We start from the raw sequence: 21,881 nt of genomic DNA, 5'->3' as shown, positions 1-21,881 counted from the left end.
ATTTCTGCCCTTCTGTTTCTCATCCTCTGTTTCTCTGCATCTGTTTCTACCACTCTGTTTCTGACCCTCCACTGCTCATTCTCCATTTCTGTTCATCTGCTTCTCATCCATTGTATTTTTTCCTCTGTTTCTCATTTGCCATTTCTCCTCATCTGTCTCTGCCACTCTGCTTTTAATCCACTCTTTTACTTCATCTGTTCTGCCACTGTATTTCTCCTCCTCTGCTTCTCATTCTTTTTTCCTTCAACTCTGTTTCTTCTCATCTTTTCCCATTCCTCTGCATTTCATTCCCTGTTTCTCCTCACCTGTCCCTCATCATCAGTTTCTCATGTGTTGTTTCTCATTCTCTGTTTCTGCCACTCTGTTTCTCATCATCTGTTTCTCAACCTATTTCTCCTCATCTGTTTATCATCCTCTGTTTCTCCACATCTGTTTCTCCCATACTGTTTCACATGAAGTATCCCAATCTGAAACTGGCCCCTCTGATGCTACCTGGCCTGCTGCATTCCTCCAACTCCATACTGTTTTGCCTCTGACTCCAGCATCTGCAGTGTTTACTATCTCTGTTTCTACCACTCTGTTTTTAATCCTCTGTTGCTCATTCTCTGTTTCTCCTCATTTGTTTCTGCCATTCTGCATCTCATTCTCTGTTTCTGTTTAGCTGCTTCTCATCCACTGTTTTGGCCACTCTGTTTCTCTTCATTCATTTTTCTTACACTGTTTTGCATCCTCTGCTTCTGACAATCTGTTTCTCCTCCTTCAATTCTCATTCTTTGTTTCTCCCATTCTGTTTCTTCTCATCTGTTTCCATTTCCCTGTATCTCATACACTGTTTCTCCTCACCTGTTCCTCATTGTTGGTTTATCATGTACTGTTTTCATTCTCTGTTTCTACCACTCTGTTTCTGCCATTCAGTTTCTTATCTTCTGTTTCTCATCCTCTCTTTCTGCCACTCTATTCCACGTCCTCTTTTCTGCCACTCTGTATCTCATTCTCTGTTTCTCCTCACACGTTCCACATTGTCAGTTTCTCATGTGCTGTTTTTAATTTTTTATTTTTTCCTCGCAGTTTCTGATCCTTTGTGTCTCATCATCTGTTTCTCATTTGCTGATTCAGCCACTCTGTTTATGCAACTCTAATCCTCATCCTCTGTTTCTGCTAATCTGTATCTCATTCTCTGTTACTCCTCATATGTTCTACTTCCTCAGTTTCTCATGTCCTGTTTCTCATTCTCTGTTTCTACCACTCTGTTTCTCAACCTCTACTTCTCATCATCTGTTTCTTAACCTCTGTTTTTCCTCATCTGTTTTTCCCACTCTGTTCTCATCCTCTGTTTCTGCTACTCAGTTTCTCATCCTCTGTTTCTCATTATCTGTTTCTCAACCTGTTTCTCCTCATCTGTTTCTCATCCTCTGTTTCTGCTCCTTTGTTTCATATCCTCTGTTTCTCATCCTCTGCTTCTACCACTCTGTTTCTGCCACTAAGCTTCTCATCTTCTGTTTCTCATCCTCTCTTTCTGCCACTCTTTTCCTCATCCTCTGTTTCTGCACTGTGTGTCACATTCTCTGTTTCTCCTCACCTGTCCTTTATCATCAGTTTCTCATGTGCTGTTTCTCATTCTCTGTTTCTGCCATTCTCTTTCTGCCACTCTGTTTCTCATCATCTGTTTCTCATTCTCTGTTTTTCATCCTATTTCTCATTCGCTGTTTCTAATGTGCTGTTTCTTATTCTCTGTTTCTGCCACTCTGTTTCTGCCACTCACTTTCTCATCATCTGTTTCTCACCATCTGTTTCTGCCACACTGTTTCACATCCTCTGTTTCTATGACTCTGCTTCTAATCCTCTGTTGCTCAGTCTGTTGTTCTCTCCTTTGTTTCTGCCACTCTGTTTCTCATTCTCTGTTTCTGTTCATCAGCTTCTCATCCAGTGTTTCCCATCCTCTGTTTCTCATCCTCTCTTTCTGCCAAGTCCAGTCCACATCTTCTGCTTCTGCCATTCTATTCCTCATCCTCTTTTCTGCTACTCTGTTTGTCCTCATCGGGCTCTGTCACTCAGTTTCTCATCCTCTATTTATCCCCACCTGTTTCTGCTACTGTGTTTCTGATCCTATTTCGAATTCTCTGATTGTCATCCTCTGTTTCTCCTACTCTCTTCATGCCAGTCAGTTCTTCCTCATCTGTTTCTCATTCTCTGTTTCTGGAACTTTTTCTCACTCTCTGCGTCTGCCACTCTGTTTCTCATTCTCTGTTTCTCATCGTCTGTTTTGCCTCATCTATTTCATCTCATTTGCTTCTCATTCTTTGTTTCTCCTCATTAGTTTCCCAAACGCTAATACCTAACCCTATCACTGACCCTAATCCAGACCCTACCCTGACCTGAATCTCACACTAACCCTGACTGAAACATAACCCTAACTCTAATGTGAGCCTGAACTCTGACCTTAATCCCAATCATAATCCCACCACATCACATGACCCTAACTCTAATATTAATAGTAACACCCTAAAACTAATACTAACCCTAACTTCCTAACCCAAACTCTGACTTTTACACCCTAATGCTAACCATCATTCAGTTCTGAACCATAACCCCAACACTTACTGAGGGTAAACAGTGAATGGGAAATAGAAGAAAATATACAGTGGATGAGAAGCAGATGAGCAGAAACAGCAAATGAGAACTAGGATGAAAAACAGAGAACGAGAAACAGATGATGAGAAACAGAGTGGCAGAAAGAGAATGGCAGAAACAGAGAAAACCTTAACCCTCATCCTCACCTTAACCCTTGCCTTAATGCTAACCCTCACCTCAACCCTAGCCCTGAACCTGACCCTCGCCCTAACCCTAACCCAACAGCAACCTTAACCTTTTGTGAACCTGAACCCTGACATTAATCCCAACCATAACGCCAACACTAACCCTTACCCTGACTCATTATGCTAACCCTTACACGAACCCTAACACCCTTAACCTAACCCTAACCCTCACCCCAACTCCAACCCTAACCCTAACCTCTGCCGCAATCTTAAACCATTCCCTAATCCTCACCCTAACTCCAATCCTAACCCCAACACCAACCCTAATGCTAACCCTAACCCCAACACTTACAATAACCCTAACCTAACCCTAAATGTACCCCTAACCCTAACATTACACCTAACCCTAGCCCTAGCCCTAACCCTAGCACTACCCCTATTGCAGGCGAGCCTAACAATAACCCTAACCTGAACCCTACCCTATCTAACCCGACCCCATTCCTCAACCTAACCAAAACCCTTACCATAGCCTTAACCCTAGCACTAACCCTAACCCTCAACCTCGCCAAAAGCCTAACACCAATCCTAACCTATGCCTAATCTTAAAACTGACATTACCTTAACCCTAACTCGATCACAGGTGAGAGAAAACTTAACCTTAACTCGAATGCTAATGCTAACCCCAACCTTACCCTAACTCAATCCCAATCACTTACACTAACCTGAACCCCAGCCCTGACCTTATACTCTAACCCTAAAGCTAACAGTAACCTAAACCCTAACCTAACTTTGCCTCTAACCCAAAACCTAACCCGAATACTAACCTGTAGCCGAACCCTAACGCTAACCTTAGCCTTAACCCTAACCCTAAAACAAACCTAATCCTAACCCAAACACTACCCTAACCCTAACCCATACCTAATCCTCACCCTAACGCCAATCTAGCTGTTGGAGAATATACTGAGGGATAGGATCTATTTACATTTGGAAGAAAATGGGCTTATTAGTGATAGGCAGCATGGTTTTGTACGGGGAAGGTCATGTCTTACCAACTTGATAGAATTATTTGAGGAACTGACAAAGTTGATAAATGAGGGAAGGGCTGTAGATGTCATATACATGGACTTCGGTAAGGCATTTGATAAGGTTCTCCATGATAGGCTGATGGAGAAAATGAAGTTGCATGGGGTCCAGGGTGTACTAGCGAGATGGATAGAGAACTGGCTGGGCAACAGTAGACAGACAGTTGTAGTGGAAAGGAGTTTCTCAAAATGGAGAACAGTGACCAGTGGTGTTCCACAGGGATCCGTGTTGGGACCACTGTTATTTGTGATATACATAAATGATCTGGAGGAAGGTATAGATGGTCTGATTAACAAGTTTGCAGATGACACTAAGATTGGTGGAGTAGCAGATAGTGAAGGGGACTGTCGGAGAATGCAGCAGAATACAGATAGATTGGAGAGTTGGGCGGAGAGATGGCAGATGGAGTTCAATCCAGGCAAATGCGAGGTGATGCATTTTGGAAGATCCAATTCAAGAGCGAACTTTACGGTAAATGGAAAAGCCCTGGGGAAAATTGATGCACAAAGAGATCTGGGTGTTCAGGTCCATTGTACCCTGAAGGTGGAAACGCAGGTGGATAGAGTGGTCAAGAAGGCATACGGCATGATTTCATTCATTGGACAGGGTATTGAGTACAAGAGTTGGCAGGTCATGTTACAGTTGTATAGGACTTTGGTTCGACCACATTTGGAATACTGCATACAGCTCTGGGCACCACATAACCAAAAGAATGTGGATGCTATGGAGAAGATACAGAGGTGGTTCACCAGGATGTTGCCTGGTGTGGAGGGCGCTAGCTGTGAAGAGAGGTTGAGTAGATTAGGATTATTTACATTAGAAAGACGGAGGTTGAGAGGGGGGCCTGATTGAGGTTTACAAAATCGTGAGAGGTATAGACAGAGTGGATAGCAAGAAGCTTTCTCCCAGAGTAGGGGACTCAATTACTAGGGTTCACGATTTCAAGGTGAGAGGGGAAAAGATTAAGGGACATATACGTGGAATGTTCTTTACGCAGAGGGTGGTGGGTGCCTGGAACGCGTTGCCAGCGGAGGTGGTATAGGTTGGCACGATAGGGTCATTTAAGATGTATCTGGACAGATACATGAATGGGCAGGGAGCAGAGGGATATAGATTTAGATAGAGGATCTGGATCGGCGCAGGCTTGGAGGTCCGAAGGGCCTGCTCCTGTGCTGTAATTTTTTTTGTTCTTTGTTCTTTGTTCTTAACCCCAACATCAACCCCAACGTTAACCCTCACCCCAACACTAATCCTAACCCTAACCCTAATCCAAAACCTAACCCTGACCCTAACACTATCGCAGGTAAGACTCATCCTAACCCTAACAGAAACCCTAATCCTAACTATTAACTTAACTCAAAACCTAATCCTAACCCAAACCCAAATTCTATCCAACCTTGAACATTAACTGTAACCCGAACCCTAACCCTAACCCTCAACCTAAACCTACCCTTTGCCCTTGTCCTCACCCTAACATGAACCCTAACCCTAATCTGAACCCTATCGCAGGTGAGACTGATGTGATCCTAACCCTAACCCTAACTCAAAACATAACCCTAACCCTAACCCTACCCACCCTATCTGCCATAAACCTAATCCCCACCCTCACCGTAATCATATCCCTAACCCTAAACCTCACCCTCATCCTCACCCTCACCCTAACCTTAACTCTAACTCTAACTAATGTTACCCATAACACTCACCCTCACTAATCTTCATCCAAACCCTCACACTTATCCTAAAGCTTTTCCTAACCCTAACCACTCATCCACATCCATGATTCTAATCCTAACTCTCGCCCTAAATATAGTCATACTCTCTTCGGTTTTAGAGTAGATTTGCAGCTCGGGTTGTGGATGTTGCAGTTGGTTGGCTTGCCGAGCTGGTTCATTGTTCCGCAGTCGTTTCATTACCCTGCTGGGGAGCATCATAACTGCAGCCTGCAATGAAGCGCTCATTTGTTTTCCCACCTGTTCTTTAAACTGTGGTGTCCGTTGAGCTGGATTACCTCACTTCTGGTTTTCCTTTGCAATGGACTCATATGGGCTCTCGCTCGATGTGTTTATTGATGGCTTTCTTAGTGGAGAGCCAGGCCTCTAGAAATTCCCATGCTTGTCCCTGCTTTGCCTGTCCCAGGATCCTGGTGTGGTCCCAATCGAATTGGTGGTTCTCCTTATCCATGTGGATGGAGATGAGTAAGTATTGGTTGTGTCTTTTTGTTGCCAGTTGATGATTGTGTACCCTTGTGGTTAATTTCCTTCCTGTTTGTCCAATGTCTTGTTTGTCACAGTCTTTGCAGGGAATCTTGTATATGACATGGGCCCTGTCCATAGTGGGTAGTCAGTCTTTAGTCTGGGTGAGCAGTTACTTAGGGTTGATTGCCCTGTGGTCGTAGGAGTCTTGTGGTCAGTTCGAATGTGTTCCTGATGTAAGGTAGTATGGTGAATGTGTCGGGGTGTGCAGTATCTTCCTGTTGTTGTGCGTGTGATAGGCATCTTTTGACTCAGGAAAACCAGAAGCGAGGTAATCCAGCTCAATGGACCCTGGAGTTTAAAAACCAGGTGGGAAAACACACCGACGCTTCATCGGATGCTGCACTGATGATGCTACCCAACGGGGTAATGAAACGTCTGCAGAACAACGAACCAGCTCAGCAAGCCAACCAACCTCAATATAACCATAATCACTTAACCTAACACTAAACAGTAAACAGAAATGCTAACACTAACCTTAAACCGTAACCCTACACTAACCTGACCTTAACCCTAACCTGACCCTGACCCCAAACCCTACACTACCCAGTTCTGAGGAAGGGTCAACTGACCCGAAACGTTAACTCTGTGTTTTTCCTTCACAGATGCTACCAGACCTACTGGGCTTTTCCAGTAACTTTGTTTTTGTTCCTACACTACATAACCCTGATCCTGATCCTGACAATAACCCTAACCCCTATTCCTATCTCCAGCACCTAACCCCTGATCTCTAATCCTAACCCTACCCCGATCCTATACCAGACCCAACCCTGAACTTGACTCTAACACTAACCCTAACCCAAACTTAGCCCTAACCCTAACGCAAGCCGAGCCTGAACCCTAATCTCAACACCAAACATAACCCCACGTCTAACCCTTACCATAACTCATAACCCTAACGCTAACCCTTACACAAGCACCCTACTCTAATCCTACCACTAACTTCCTAACCCAAACTCAAACTCTTACACCCTAATGGTTACCCTCACCCCATTCCTAATCATATCCCTAACACATACTCTAACACCAAAACCCTAACCCTCATCCTCACTTTAACCCTCACCTTCATCCTAACCATCACCCTAACCCCAAACTCTGAACCTGACCCTCACCCCAGCTCTAATCCAGCCGTAACCCTAACCTAAGGCAAACCCGAACCCTGACATTAACCCCCAGCCATAACCACAAAACTAACTCTTACCCTGACTTGTACCATAACTCTTACACCGTTAACCTAAGCTTATCCCTCACCCTAACCACAACCATAACTCTAATGTTAAACCTAAATGTACCCCTAACACTAACCCTACCCCTAACCCTAGCACTAGACCTAACTCTAACCCTAACCTTAACCCAAATGCTAAATCTAACCCTAACCCTTCCCCTGTTGCAGGTGAGCCTAACCCTAACTTTAACCCCAACCCAAACCCGAACCCTAACCCACAAACCTAACCCTAACCAAAGCCCTAAACCTAACCCTAACCTTAATCCTACCCTAACCCTAATCTAAACTCTATCTCTAAACTTATTGCAGATGAGACTAACCCTAATCCTAACTCAAACCCTAACACTAACCGTAGCCCTAACTGAAATCCTAACCCTAATATGAAGCCTAACCCTCACTGAAAACTCAAGACCTAACCCTAACCATAACTGGAACACTAACCCTAATCCTAACCTAACCCGAACCATAACATTAACCGTAACCCATAACCTTGACCCCAACCGTACCCCTAATCCTCACCCTACCAGTAGCCCTAACCCTAATCATAACCCCTTACCTAGACCTAACCATGGCACTAGCCCTGTTGCAGGTGAGCTTAATAATAGCCCTAACTTGAACCCGAACCCGAACCCTAACCCTATCCTATCCCTAACACTAATCAAAACACTAATCGTAGCACTAACCCTAACCCTAACCTTAGCCCAAAGCCTAACACCAATCTTAACTTATTCCTAAGCATAAACTTAACTTTACGCTAATCCTAACCCTATCATAGATGAGACTATACCTAAACTTAACTCGAACATTAACGCTAACCGTACCCTAAACCTACCCAATCCCTAACCTTAACCTGAACCCTAACCCTAACCATAAACTCTAACCATAACCTGAACCCTACCTTAACCTTGACCCAAACTCATACCCTAAACCTAACGCTAACCCTAGAACTAAACCTAACCCTAACATTAACCTAACCCTAACCCAAACACTACCCTAACCCTGAATCTGATGCCTAAGTCTAACCCTAACACTAACCATAAACCTAGCCCTAACCCTAACCCTCGCTCTAGCCCTAACCGTAAATCTAACCTTAAATTTAACCCTAACCCTAACACTATTTTAGGTTAGACTAACCCAAACACTAACCCTCATCCAAACCAAAATTTAACCCTAAACTTAAACCTCACCCAAACTAGAACCCTAACCCTTCCATGAACTCTATCCAAGCCCTGACCCTAACCTGAACCCTAACTCAAATCCCTACCATAACACTCACCCTATCGGCCCCTAGCCTATCGGCCCTATCCTTAGCCCTAACCCCGATCCTATCAGCCCTAAGCCTAACCCTCACCATAATTTTAATCCTCACCCTAACCCTGAACCCTAAGCCTAACTGTAATCCTCACCATCCTAACGCTCTCTCTTCAAAAAAATAACCAGGACAAAATACACCTCTTAAAGCCAATGTATCATCACAAAGGACAGTCAGTATGGCTTCGTTCAAGGGAAATTATGTTTTACAAATTTGATTGAATTTTTTGAGGTGGTGACTTGGAGTGTACATGAGAGTGGTTCAATTAATGTAGCTTTTTTAATTCATTCATAGGATGTGGGACTCACTGGGTGGGACAGTATTTTATTGTCCATTCCTAATTTCCCAGAGGGCAGTTAAGAGTCAACCACATTGCTGTGGGTCTGGAGTTACTCATAGGCTAGATCAGGTCAGAACAGTCTCCTTTCCTAAAGGACATTAGTGACCGAGATGTTTTTTTTTCCCTGATAATCAGCAACAATTTCATGGTCATTATTAGACTCTTAATTCCAATTTTTTTTTTGTTGAATTCAAATTCTATCATCTGCCTATGGCGCCTATCACCTAGTCCTTCGACGTCACGATGTCACTATAGTTGGATCCTGTCGCTCACATGCTCCTCTGGCCTTATGGTTTTGCTATCTCAACTCCTGTCATTGGGTCTTCCTGACTCTCAATGTCGCTGCCTCTAGTGCCTCTGAATGGGTCCTTGCAGTGTCCTTCTCTATTGCGTCTGTCTCTGGGTGTCTCTGTCTCACGGTGCCACTGTCCCTATCTTCTGCATCTTGCTTCTCCGGCCTGATGGTGTTGCTGTCATTGGGAATTGTAGAAATGGGATGTTTTCAGGAAATTCTGGGAGGTGAAGAGAGCATTTCTTTTTTACATCTTATTTTCAGAATCCTCGAATAAAGCCACTCTCTGATGTCCTAAGTTTATGAGGAGAAGCTGCAGAAGAAATTCAGCAGGTCAGGCAGCATCAGAGGAGCAGGAAAGTCGACATTTGGGTTTACACGCTTCATCTGATGCTGCTGCCTGACCCGCTGTGTTCGTCCAGCTCCACACTGCATTGGATCTGACTCCAGCATCTGCAGTTCTTGCCATCTCCTAGTTACAGAAGTAATTCAATAGAATATTATATGGGCTGCAGCAATGAAGAGACGTGGGCTGAGAGGAACCTAAGTGAGATGTACAAAATTCTAAGGAGCATAGAGACAGACAGAAACCTTTTCCCTTAGTAGATGGGTTAATAAACAGGGAGCACAGTTTAAGGTAAGGAACAGGACGTTTAAAAGAGATTCAACCACAGTGTTGTGGGTACCTGGAACTAACTGCCTAAAAGGGCAGTAGAGGTAGGAAGCATCAAGGCATTATAGACATATTTAGATAAAAAATTGAGACTATGAACCAAGTTATACAATCATACAGCATGGAAACAGACCCTTTGCTCCAACCACTCCATGCTGATCATGTTTCCCAAATTAAACTAGTCCTAACTGCCTACGTTTGGCCCATATCCTTCCAGACCTTTCCTAATCATGTACTTATTCAAATGCCTGCTCAACATTGTAACTGTACCTGGACTCACCACTTCCTCTGGCAGTTCATTCCACGCATCAACCACTATCAAAGTTAAAAAAAAAAAAGAGCGTTGCCCCTCATGACTTTTTAAAATCTTTCTCTTCTCATCTTAAAATATACCCCCTAGTTTTGAATTCCCCCACCTTAGGGAAAAGACCTTTGCTATTCACGTTATTTGTGCCTCTCATGATTTTATAAACCTCCAAAAGGTCATCCTTCAACCTCCTACACTCGAGTGAAAAACAGTCCCAGCCTATCCAGCGTCTCCTTGTAACTCAAATCCTACATTCCCAGCAACATCTTGGTAAATCTTTCAAGCACCCTCTCCAGAACTGCACACAGTACTCCAGAAGAGGCCTCACCAATGTCCTATACAAACTCAATATGATATCCCAACCCCTAAGGTCAAAGCAATTAAGTCAAGCATGCTGAATGCCTTCTTAACCATCCTGTCTACTTGTGATACAAATTTCAAAGAATTATGTACCTAAACCCCGAGATCTCTCTGTGCTACAGTACAAGCCAGGGCCCTACCATTAATTGTATACGTCCTGCCCTTGGTCATTTTACCAAAATGCAATACCTCAAATTTATCCAAATTGAACTCCATCGGTCACTCCTCAACCCATTGACACAGTCTTGATCAAGATCTCTTTAAAACCTTCACTGTCCACTATATCACCAATTTTGGTGTCATCTGCAAGCTAACTAACCATGCCTCCTATATTCTCATCCAAATAATTTATGCAAATGACCAACAAAAGTGTACCCAGTACCGATCCTTGTGGAACACCACTGGCCATAAGCCTCCAATCCGAAAAACAACCCTCCACTATCACCTTCTGTCTCCGACTGTAAAGGCAATTTGTATCCAATTGGCAAGCTCACCCTGAATCTCATGTGATCTAACAGTAACTACAGAGGCATGAGGGAAGAGCTGGCCAGAATTGACTGGGAGAGGAGCCAAGCAGGAAAGTCAGTGGAACAGCAATGGCAGGGGGTTTCTGTGAGAATTCAGGAGACACAGCAAAAATTCATCCTTTGGTAAAAGATGCATACTAAAGAGTGAACAAGGCAACCATGGCTGACAAGGGAAGTCAGGGACAGCATTAAAGCAAAAGAGAAAGTATATAGTGTGGTGAACAGCAATGGGAAGCCAGGGAATTGGGAAGCCTACAGAGATGAACAGAGGACAACGAAAAAAGAAATAAGGAGGCAGAAGATTAAATATGAGGGAAAGCTAGCCAGTAGTATAAAATAAAAATTGCAAGAGTTTCTTTAGCTATATACAAGGCAAAAGAGAGACAAAAATAGACATTGGGCAACTAGAATATGACACTGGAGAAGTAATAATGGGGAACAAAGGAACAGCGGTAGAATTGAACAAGTACTTTGTTTTGGTCTTCATGGTGGAAAACATGAATAACATTCCAAAACTTCAAGACAGTCAGAGCACAGAGGTGAATATGGTGGCCATCACCAAGGAGAAGGTGCGAGAAAAACTGAAACGTCTGAAGGTGGATGAATCACCTGGACCAGCTTGAATACGCCCCAGAGTTCTGAAAGAGATAGCTGAAGAAATAGTGGAGGCCATTAGTCGTGATCTTTCACGAATCACTGGAGTCAGGGAGGGTTTCAGAGGACCATAAAATCACTAATGTAATTCCCTGTTTAAGAAGGGAGTAAGGCAAAAGACAGGAAATTACAGACCAATTAGCATGACCTCAGCCGTTGGTAAGATTTTGGAGTCCATTGTGAGGGATAAGATTTCTGAATACTTGGAACTGCATAGTAAAATAGGGCAAAGTCAGCATGGTTTCATCAAGGGGAGGTCACGCTTGACAAATCTGTTAGAATTCTTTAAGAAAGTAATGAGCAGGTTAGACCAAGGAGGGCCAATGGATGTTATCTACTTGGACTTTAAGAAGGCTTTTGACAAGGGGCCACACAGGAAGCTGCTGAGTAAGGGCCCATGGTGTTAGAGGCAAGGTGCTGGCATGGATAGAAGATTGGCTCTCTGACAGAAAGCAGAGAGTGGAGTTAAAAAGGTCTTTCTCAGGGTGGCAGCCAGTAACAAATGGTGTTCCACAAGGGTCAGTGTTGGGACCACAACTTTTCATTTTATACATTATTGATCTAGATGAAGGAGCTGAGGGCATTTTGGCTAAGTTTGCAGATGACAAAAGACAGGTGGAGGGACAGATAATATTGAGGAGATGGGGAGGCTGTAGAAGGATTTGGGCAGGTTATGAGAGTGGGCATAGAAGTGGCAGATGGAGCACAACATAGGAAAGTGTGAGATCATACACTTTGTTAGAAAGAATACAGGCATAGACCATTTTCTAAATGGGGAGAAAATTCAAAAATCTGAAGTGCAAGGGGACTTGGGAGTCCTAGTCCAGGATTCTCTTAAGGTTAACTTGCATGTTGAGACAGTAGTTAGGAAGACAATGTTGACATTCATTTCAAGAGGACGAGAATATAAAAGCAGGGATGTACTTCGTCATAGAATGGCATGGTGGCCCAGTCGTTAGTACTGCTGCCTCACAGCACCAGGGACCTGGTTTTGACTCCAGCCTCGGACGACTGTATGCAGTTTACGCATTCTCCCCGTGTCTGCGTGGGTTTCCTCCGGGTGCTCCGTTTTCCTCCCACAGTCCAAAGATGTGCAGGCTAAGTGGGTTGGCCATGCTAAATTGCCCATAGTGTTCAGGGATGTTTAGGTTAGGTGGGTTAGACATGGGAAATGCAGTGAAAGGGGAATGAGTCTGGGTGGGATGCTCTTCGGAGGGGCGCTGTGGACTTGTTGGGCCGAATGGCCTGTTTCCACACTGTAGGGGTTCTATGATTCTATGATACTGCTGAGGCTTTATAAGGCTGTGGTCAGACCACATTTAGAGTATTGGGAGCATTTTTGAGTCTCATACCTCAGGAAAGATGTACTGCCCTTGAACAGGTCCAGATGAGGTTCACAAGAGTGATCCTAGGAATGAAAGGCTTAACATATCAGGAACAGTTGAGGACTCTGGGTCTATACTCAATAGATTTTAGAAGGATGAGACGGGATCGAATTGAATCTTACAGAATACCGAAAAGCCTGGACAGAGCGGTCATTGGGAAAATGTTTCCATTAGCAGGGGAGACTAGGACCCGAGGACACAGCATTAGAGTAAAGTGAAGACCCTTTACAGCAGAGATAAGGAGAAGCTTCTTCAGCCAGAGAGTGGTGAATCAATGGAATTCATTGCCACAGAAGGCTGGGGAGGCCAAAGCATTGATTACATTTAGGATAACGATACATAGGTTCCTAATTGTTAAGGGCATCAAACGTTATGGGGAGAAAGCGGGAGAATGAGGTTGAGAAACTTATCAGTCATGATTGAATGATAGAGTGACTAGATGGGCCAAATGGCCTAATTTCTGCTCCTATGTCTTATGGTCTAACTCTACTGATTAGTCCATGGGATTAGAATAGATGGATACTTGATGATCAATGTGGACATGATGTGTCATAGACCCTCTTTCTGTGCTGTAAGAAACTCAAAGACACTATGACTTTCTATGGCTCTAGAAATCATGTTACATGTTGCCAGTAAACATGTTTTTTTAATTCTAGATTTCTAGAGTCATAGAAAGTCATAGTGTCAATCGTCATAACAGCCCACCTGTTTTATGAATGTCCTTTATGGAAGGAAATCTGCAGGCCTTATCTGGTCTGCCTTATATGTGATTTAAGTCTTAATGCAATGTGGGTGTCCTCTGAAATGGCCATAGCAAGACACTCAGTGGATGATGGGACATTGAGAAAACATAGGAGGAGATAGACGGATCGTTGGTGAGTGGACAGGAAAGTGGAGTTGAGGCTGAAATGAGATCAGCCATGACCAAATTGAATGGTAGAACAGACTCAAGGGGCTGAATTGCCTACTCCTGCTCCTCGATCTTATGTTCCAATATATTTCATAGAGTCATCCAGCACAGAATTAGACCCTTCATTACAACTCGTCCATGCCTACAAAGTTTCCTAAATTAAACTAGTCACATTTGCCTGCTTTTGGCCCATAGCCCTCTAAACCTTTCCTACTCATGTACCTGTCCAAATGTCTTTTAACCGAGAGTGGCTCCACTGTAACAAGGGGTACGGCAGGTTCCAAGAGATCAATTGTGATAGGGAACTCTCTAGTCAAAGGCACAGACAGATGTTTCTGCGGCCAGCAATAAGATATCACAATGGTGTGTTGCCTCCCAAGAATCCAGTGTCAAGGATGTTTCGGACAGGGTCCAGAGTATTCTCAAAGGGGAGAGACACCAGCAGGTCATTGTATACAGTGAAACCGACAACGTAGGAAGAGAAAAGGATGAGATTTTGATGAGAGAATATAGGAAATTAGGCAGGAGGTTTAAAAATGTAGATCCTTGATCGTAGTAATATCTGGATTACTGCCAGTGCCACGAGCTAGTGAGGGTAGGAATAGGAGGATACAGCAGATGAATGCTTGGCTGAAGAGCTGATGTAGGGGAGAAGGATGCACATTTTTGAATCATTGCAATCTCTTCTGGTTGTAGAAGTGACCTGTATAAGAAGGACGGATTGCACGTAAATTGGAAGGGAACTAATATACTAGTGGGGAGATTTACTAGAGCCAACCAGGAGGATTTTGACTGGTAAGTTGGGCAGGGGTGTGGGACCCAGAGATCAGTGAGAAAAGAGATCAGTCTGAAGCTGGTGCAGTTGGGAAAAGGAGCAAGTCAACAGTCAAGGCAGGCAGTAGCAACGCAGAGAATGAGATAGGACAGATGAATTAAACTGCATTTATTTCAATGCAAGAAGCCTGTCAGGTAAGGCAGAGGAATCAGGACATAGTTGGGAACATGGGACTGGTACACCATGGCTGTTACATCCCCTGGGTCAGGGATGGACAGAACAGGCAGCTGAATGTTCCACGATATATATACTACAGAAACGATAGAAATTTGGGAGAGGGGGCAAGAATGGAGCTAGGTGGCATTTTTGATTAAGGATAACATTATGGCTGTATTTAGGGAGGATATTCCAGGGAGTATGTCCAGTGAAGTTATTTGAATGAAACTGAAAAATAAGAAAGGGAAGATCACATTATTGGGATTATACTATAGAGTCCCCAGTAGTCAGTGAGAAATTGAGAAGCAAATTTGTTCAGAGATCTCAGTTATCTGTAAGAATTTTAACTTTCTAAACATAGACAGGGACTACCTTAGTGTTAAGGGATTAGATAGAAGCAAATTTGTAAAGTGTGTACAAAAAAAATTTCTTATTCAATATGTGGATATACCTCCTTGAGAAGGAGCAAAATTTGACGTGTTCTTGGGAAATAAATAACTGAAGTGTCAGTGGAGGAGCAAACTGGGGCAAGTGGCCATAATTTTATTTGTTTTGAAATAGTTATGGAAAAGGATAGACCTGATCTAAAAGTTAGAGTTCTAAATTGGAGGAAGGTAAATTTTGACGGGATTAGGCAAGAACTTTCAAAAGTTGATTGGGAGGGGAGGGAGGTGGATATTCGCAGGTAAAGGTATGGCTAGAAAGTGGGAAACCTTCAAAAATGAGATAATGAGAGTCCAGGCACAGTATATCCCTGTTAGGGTGAAGGGCAAGGCTGGTAAGTGTAGGGAATGCTGGACGACTAGAGAAATTGAGGTTTTGTTCAACAAAAGGAAGGAAGCATATGTCAGGTTTGGACAGCAGAGATTGAGTAAATCCCTGGAGAAATATAAGGGCAGTAGGAGTATATTAAAGAGCAAAATCAGGAAGGCAAAAAGGGGACATGAGATTGCTTTGGCAAATAGGGTTAAGGAGAATCCAAAGGCTTTCTACAAATGCGTTAAGAATAAGAAAGTAACTAGGGCCCCTTAAAGAGCAGCTAGGCCACCTATGTGTGGAACTGCAGAACATTGGTGAGATTCTAAACAAGTATCTTTCATCAGTGTTTACTGTGGAGAAGAATGTGGAAACTAGAGAACTTGGGGAAATAAATAGCGACATCTTAGAAAGTGGTCATACTACAAAGGAGGAGGTGCTGGACATCTTAAAATGCAGAAAGGCGGATAAATCCCCAAGACCTGATCAGGAATACCCTACAGCTTTGTAGGAAACTAGGGAAGTGATTTCTGGGCCGCTTGGGTGTTGGTATCATTGATAGCCACAGGTGAGGTGATGGAAGACTGGAGGTTGGCTAAAATGGTGCCATTATTTAAGAAAGGTGGTAAGATAAAGCCAGGGAACTATAGACCAGTGAGTCTGACATCAATAGTGGGCAAGTTGTTGGAGAGGATTGTGAGGGACACGATTTGCATCTATTTGGAAAGGCAAGGACTGATTAGTGGTAGTCAACATGGCTTTGTGTGTGGGAAATCCTATTTCACTCACTTGATTGAGTTTTTTGAAGAAGTGACAAAGAGGATTGATGAAGGCAGAGTGGTGGACATTGTCTGCATGGACTTGAGTGAGGCGTTCGATAAGGTTCTGCATAGTAGACTGGTTAGCAATGTTAGATCACATGGAATGCAGGGAGTGCTAGCCATTTGGATACAGAATTGGCTCGAAGGTTGGAGACAGAGGGTGGTGGCAGGGATCGATGCTGGGTCCCCTGCTTTTTGTCACTTCTATAAATGATTTGCATACAAATATAGGAGGTATGATTAGTATATTTGTAGATGACACGAAAGTTGGAGGTGTAGTGGACAGCGAAGAAGGTTACCTCAGAGTACAATGGGATCTTGATCAGATGGCCTAATGGGCTGCGGAGTGGCAGATGGAGTTTAATTTAGATAAATGTGAAGTGCTGCATTTTGGTAAGGCAAATCATTGCAGAACTGAGACACTTAGTGGTAGAGGCCTGGGGAGTATTGCCGAACAAAGAGACCTTGGAGTGCAGGCTCATAGTTCCTTGAAAATGGAGGTGCAGGCAGACAGGGTAGTGAAGAAGGCATTTGGTACGCTTGCCTTTATTGGTCAGTGTGTTGAATATAGGAGTTGGGAGGTCATGTTGCGGCTGTACAGGACATTGATTAGGCCACTTTTGGAATACTGTGTTTAGTTCTGGTCTCCCTGCTATGGAAAAGATGTTGTTAATCTTCAAATGGTTCAGAAGAGATTTACAAGAATGTTGCCAGGGTTGGAGGGTTTGAGCTATAGGGAGTGGGTAAATAGGCTGGGGCTATTTTGTCTGGAGCATCAAAGGCTGAAGGGTGACCTTATAGTGGTTTATAAAATCATGAGGGGCATGGATAGGATGAAAAGACAAGGACTTTTCCTGTGGGTGGGGGAGTCCAAAACTGCAGCGCATAGATTAATTGTGAGAGGGGAAAAATTTACAAGGGACCTGAGGGGCAAATTTTTCATGCAGAGGGTGGTGCATGTATGAATGAGTTGCCAGAGGAGGCGTTGGAGGCTGGCACAATTACAACATTTAAAAGGCATCTGGATGAGTATATTAATAGGATGTGTTTAGAGGGATATGGGCCAAATGCTTGCAAATGGGAATAGATTAATTTAGGATATCTGGTTGGAATGGACGAGTCGGACAAAAGAGTCTGCTTCTGTGCTGTATATCTCTCTGAATATAAATCTAAATATTGTAACTTTACCTGCCTCTAACACTTCTTCTACCAGTTCATTCCACATACAAACCACTCTCTCTATGAAAAGGTTGCCTCTCAGGTCCTTTTTAAATCTTTATCCCCTCTCCTTAAAAAATGCCTTCTAGTTTTGAAACCTCCGCCCTGGGGAAAATACCCTGTGCTCTTAATAAGCCCACAAGGGGTAAGCAGTACACTGCTTAAGAGAGAGGAAGTAAAACGATCCTTCATATTCACATGGGGAAGGGACATATGGATTAAGAGCCTGCTCTTGGTCATTTAGTCCCTTGAGATTGCCGAGCCATTCAAGCTGATTTGATTGTGTCATCAACCTACCCCCTGCCACCTTTCCTCTTACCCCCAGTAGAGATGGAATTCCTTGTTCGTCAAGAATCTGTTGACTTCTGCGTTAAACATATTGAATGGCAATGCCTCTGCAACTCCCAGTTCACTTTGACTAGCTCTGTCTTCAGTGTTATTGTTCGGGGTGCTGCAAACAATTTATTGCTCTCCATAATTGCCCTGGAAAAGGTGACAAGGAGCTGCTGCCTTGAACTGCCAAAGTCCTTTGGCTGCAGCAACAACCAGAGTGCTTTTGAGAAGGGAGTTCCAGGATTTTGATCTAGCAGTAGAGAATAAGCTGTGATGCAATTTCCATGTCAGGATTGTCAGTTACTTTGAAGGGAACTTGCATGTGGAGGTGTTCCTGTGTACCTGCAGCCTTATCCTTATGGAGGATAAAGTTTGTGGTTTTAGAGGAGCTGTGTAAGGATCCTTGATGAATTTCTGCACTGCATCTTGTAGATGATATACATTGCTACTAAAGAGCGTTGGTGGTAGAGGAAGTAGATGTGAAAGATGATAAATCGGTGCCAATCAATTGGGCTGCTCTATCCTGGGTTGTTTCAAGATTTTTGAGTGTTATTGGAGCTGCAGGTGGGAATTATTCCATCATACTTCTCGCTTGGTCAGAAATCACATGACACCAAGTTATTATCCACTATGTTTATTTGAAAACACAAGCTTTCAGAGCCTTGCCCCTTCTTCAGGTGTTAGTGAGACAGAGAGTATCAGACATAGAATTTATAAGTAAAAGATCAAAGGGTCACATAACTGATGAGGATGTATTAAACAAACCTAAGATGTGGTTAAATCTTTAATCAGTTAGATGGTTTTAATTGATTAATATGTATATGTAAATCCCCAACTTCCTTTCAAATCACCGTTCTGAGAGAATTAAAGGTTTTATCAGTGTTAATAAGAGCTAAATTTTAGGTCAGACAATGCATGTTATGTATTAGGACTTGTTTAGAATCTGTTTATATTTTGGTTTGAAGTCAGAGTGGTTTTATTTCTAAAGTAGGAACTTAACAGAATAATAGATATCATCACTTTACTAATTAACTGCTCCAATATAGTAACATCCCATAAACACACCCTGGGCAAAAGGCAGCTTCAGAAAACAGATTGGCTCACATGCAACTCCCACAGCAAGAAAGAACCCCCAGCTTTTGTCTGTAACCAAGAGAGGGAAAAAATAGCTTCCACTTCTTCAAGACCCCAACAACAACTGCTGAAAACTAAAAACTCAAAATCCTGGTTCTGTGAGCGCTTCACCGCTCAGGCTGCCTCTGTTGTTCCATGCACAAAAAAAAGCCCTAAGGCCTCAAAGCTGTTTACTCTCGTGGCTCTGGTAGACAGATCATCACCTCTGCTTTAAAACTTGCTTTCAAAAAAAAGGACGAAATAATTTCTTTAAAGGCATAGAATCATCACATTTTACATCAGTTCCACAAGTAACTTCTGAGTATTAAAACAAAAATTGCTGAAAAAGGTCAGCAGATCTGGCAGCATTTGTGGAGAGAAATCAGAGTTAATGTTTCGGGTCGAATGACCCTTCCTCAGAACTCAAGTTCCGGGGGTTTTGAGAAAGGGTCACTTGACTCAAAACATTAACTCTTGATTTGTCTCCACAGATGCTGCCAAACATGCTGAGCTTTTTCAGCAATTTCTGTTTCTGGCTCTGATTAACAGCATATGCAATTCTTTCAGTTTTAACTTCTGAGTATTATTATTTATTATGTTTATACAAGCTAATTCTATTTTCTGATCTTAAGAACTAAAATGTTTTCTCATCATTGCACTAATATCATCTCTAATTTACAGAGCTCTCTCACTACATTTTCCAAGCTACCTGTCCTTCCCAAATGTCAATTAATCTTGATTATTCAGGTCTGAGTCTATGTTACATTTCAGTCACATCTCTGAATTGCCTATCAGATCATGCCTATTTATTTCTATTTGAACTGACAATGCATTTTTTTTTAATGAATGCTAAAGGAACTGGTACATTCAGGTACAAAGACTTTCGCTTTCTCTTTTGGTACCATTACTCAAGAGAGAATTGAATACATTTGAATATATTCAATGACCCAGTCTTCACTGCTCTTTGAGGTAGAAAATTCCAAAAAATAACAAATTACGAGAAAGTCAGTCTTTTCTCATCTCCATCATAAAGGAGGGATGCCTTATTTTTCAACTGCGCCTCTAGTTTTCGATTCCCCCTCACATGGGAACATATCCACATTTACTCTGCAGAGCCTCTGTAGAATCTCTTATGCTTGAATAAAATCTCCTCTCATTCTTCTAAACTCCAATGAATGTGGACAGCATTCTAGTGACCTCACACCCTAAGGTGCAAGAAAATAGCTCACCACCACCTTCTCCAGGGCAATCAGGAATGGACAATTATTGCTGTTCTAATTGATGATGCTCACTCACCGAGAATGATTAGCATAACTCCAAACATATAACCTTCTTTAAATAAAATCGCAACGATACACAGTACCATTTCAGGAGAATGACTTGTGACATAATTGAAACATTCAAGATTCTTAGGGGCTTCACAGGGTAGGTGCAGGATGGTTGTTTCCCCTTGTAGGAGAGTCTAGAGCCAGCAAACATAATCTCAGAAAGATCATTTTGATGGAATGTATGACCTCACACCTTCCCACATCATATTCCATCTGCCACTTCTTTGCCTACTCTCCTAGCCTCCCCACTGCCTCAACTCTACCTGTCCCTTCACCCTATCTCTGTGCAATCTGCAACATTAACAAACTGGAAGAAGGAGCTGAGGGTATGGTTGCTAATATATAATGTGGATAGTTGTGATCCCAACACTGACCCCTGCAGAATTGCACCAGTCACCAGTGGCCATCCTTAAAAAGACCCTTTTATCCCCACTCTTTGTCTTCTGCCAGTCAGCCAATCCTCTATCCATGCCAGTATCACTCTGGAGTACGTGAATGTAAACGTAGAATTTGGGAAGAGAGACTATGTGATTCTTAAGCAGAATGACAAAGGGAGTAAGGAGGTGTTAGAGGTTTTGGTAGGCTTAACAGTGGACAAATACCCAGGTCTGGATGAGTTGTATCCAAGGTGTTGTGAGAAGGAGGAAAGAAATTATTGGAGTTCTGACCCAAAGTTTTAATTGCTTTCTGACGAAAGGGGAGTTACCAAAGTTTGGAGGACAGCTGATGTAGTTTCACTTTGCAAAAGGGATAGTCAAGGGAATTATAGATCAGTGAGTCTTATGCCTTTGGAGAAAAATTCTGAAGGAGAAAATTAATCTCCATTTGGAGGGGTGAGGTTTGATCAGTTAGTCAAAATGGCTTTGTCAAAGGGAAGTCATGTCTAATGTTGAATGAATGTTTTGATCATGTGACCAGGTGTATAGATAAGAGTAATACATCTAACACAGTTTATATGAATTTCAGCAAAATCTTGGATAAGGTCCCACATGACAGACTGTTAAAAAATGGCAGATGGTTTCAAGCTTGTCAAGTGCTCTTGAAACTGCACTCATCCAGGCAAGTGAGGAGTATTCCATCACACTCCTGATGTGTGCTTTGTAGATGGTAGACAGGCTTTGGGGAGTCAGGAGATGAGTTCCGTTATAAGGTCAGAAGTGGGGATGTTCACCAATGATTGCACAAAGTTCAGCACCATTCGCAACTCCTCAGATGCTGAAGCAGTCCGTATTCAAATGCAACAAA

Source organism: Rhincodon typus, chromosome 2 (genome assembly GCF_021869965.1).
Source record: "Rhincodon typus isolate 14 chromosome 2, sRhiTyp1.1, whole genome shotgun sequence".
In the NCBI taxonomy this organism is placed as follows: domain Eukaryota; kingdom Metazoa; phylum Chordata; class Chondrichthyes; order Orectolobiformes; family Rhincodontidae; genus Rhincodon; species Rhincodon typus.
This window is presented reverse-complemented; position numbering follows the sequence as displayed.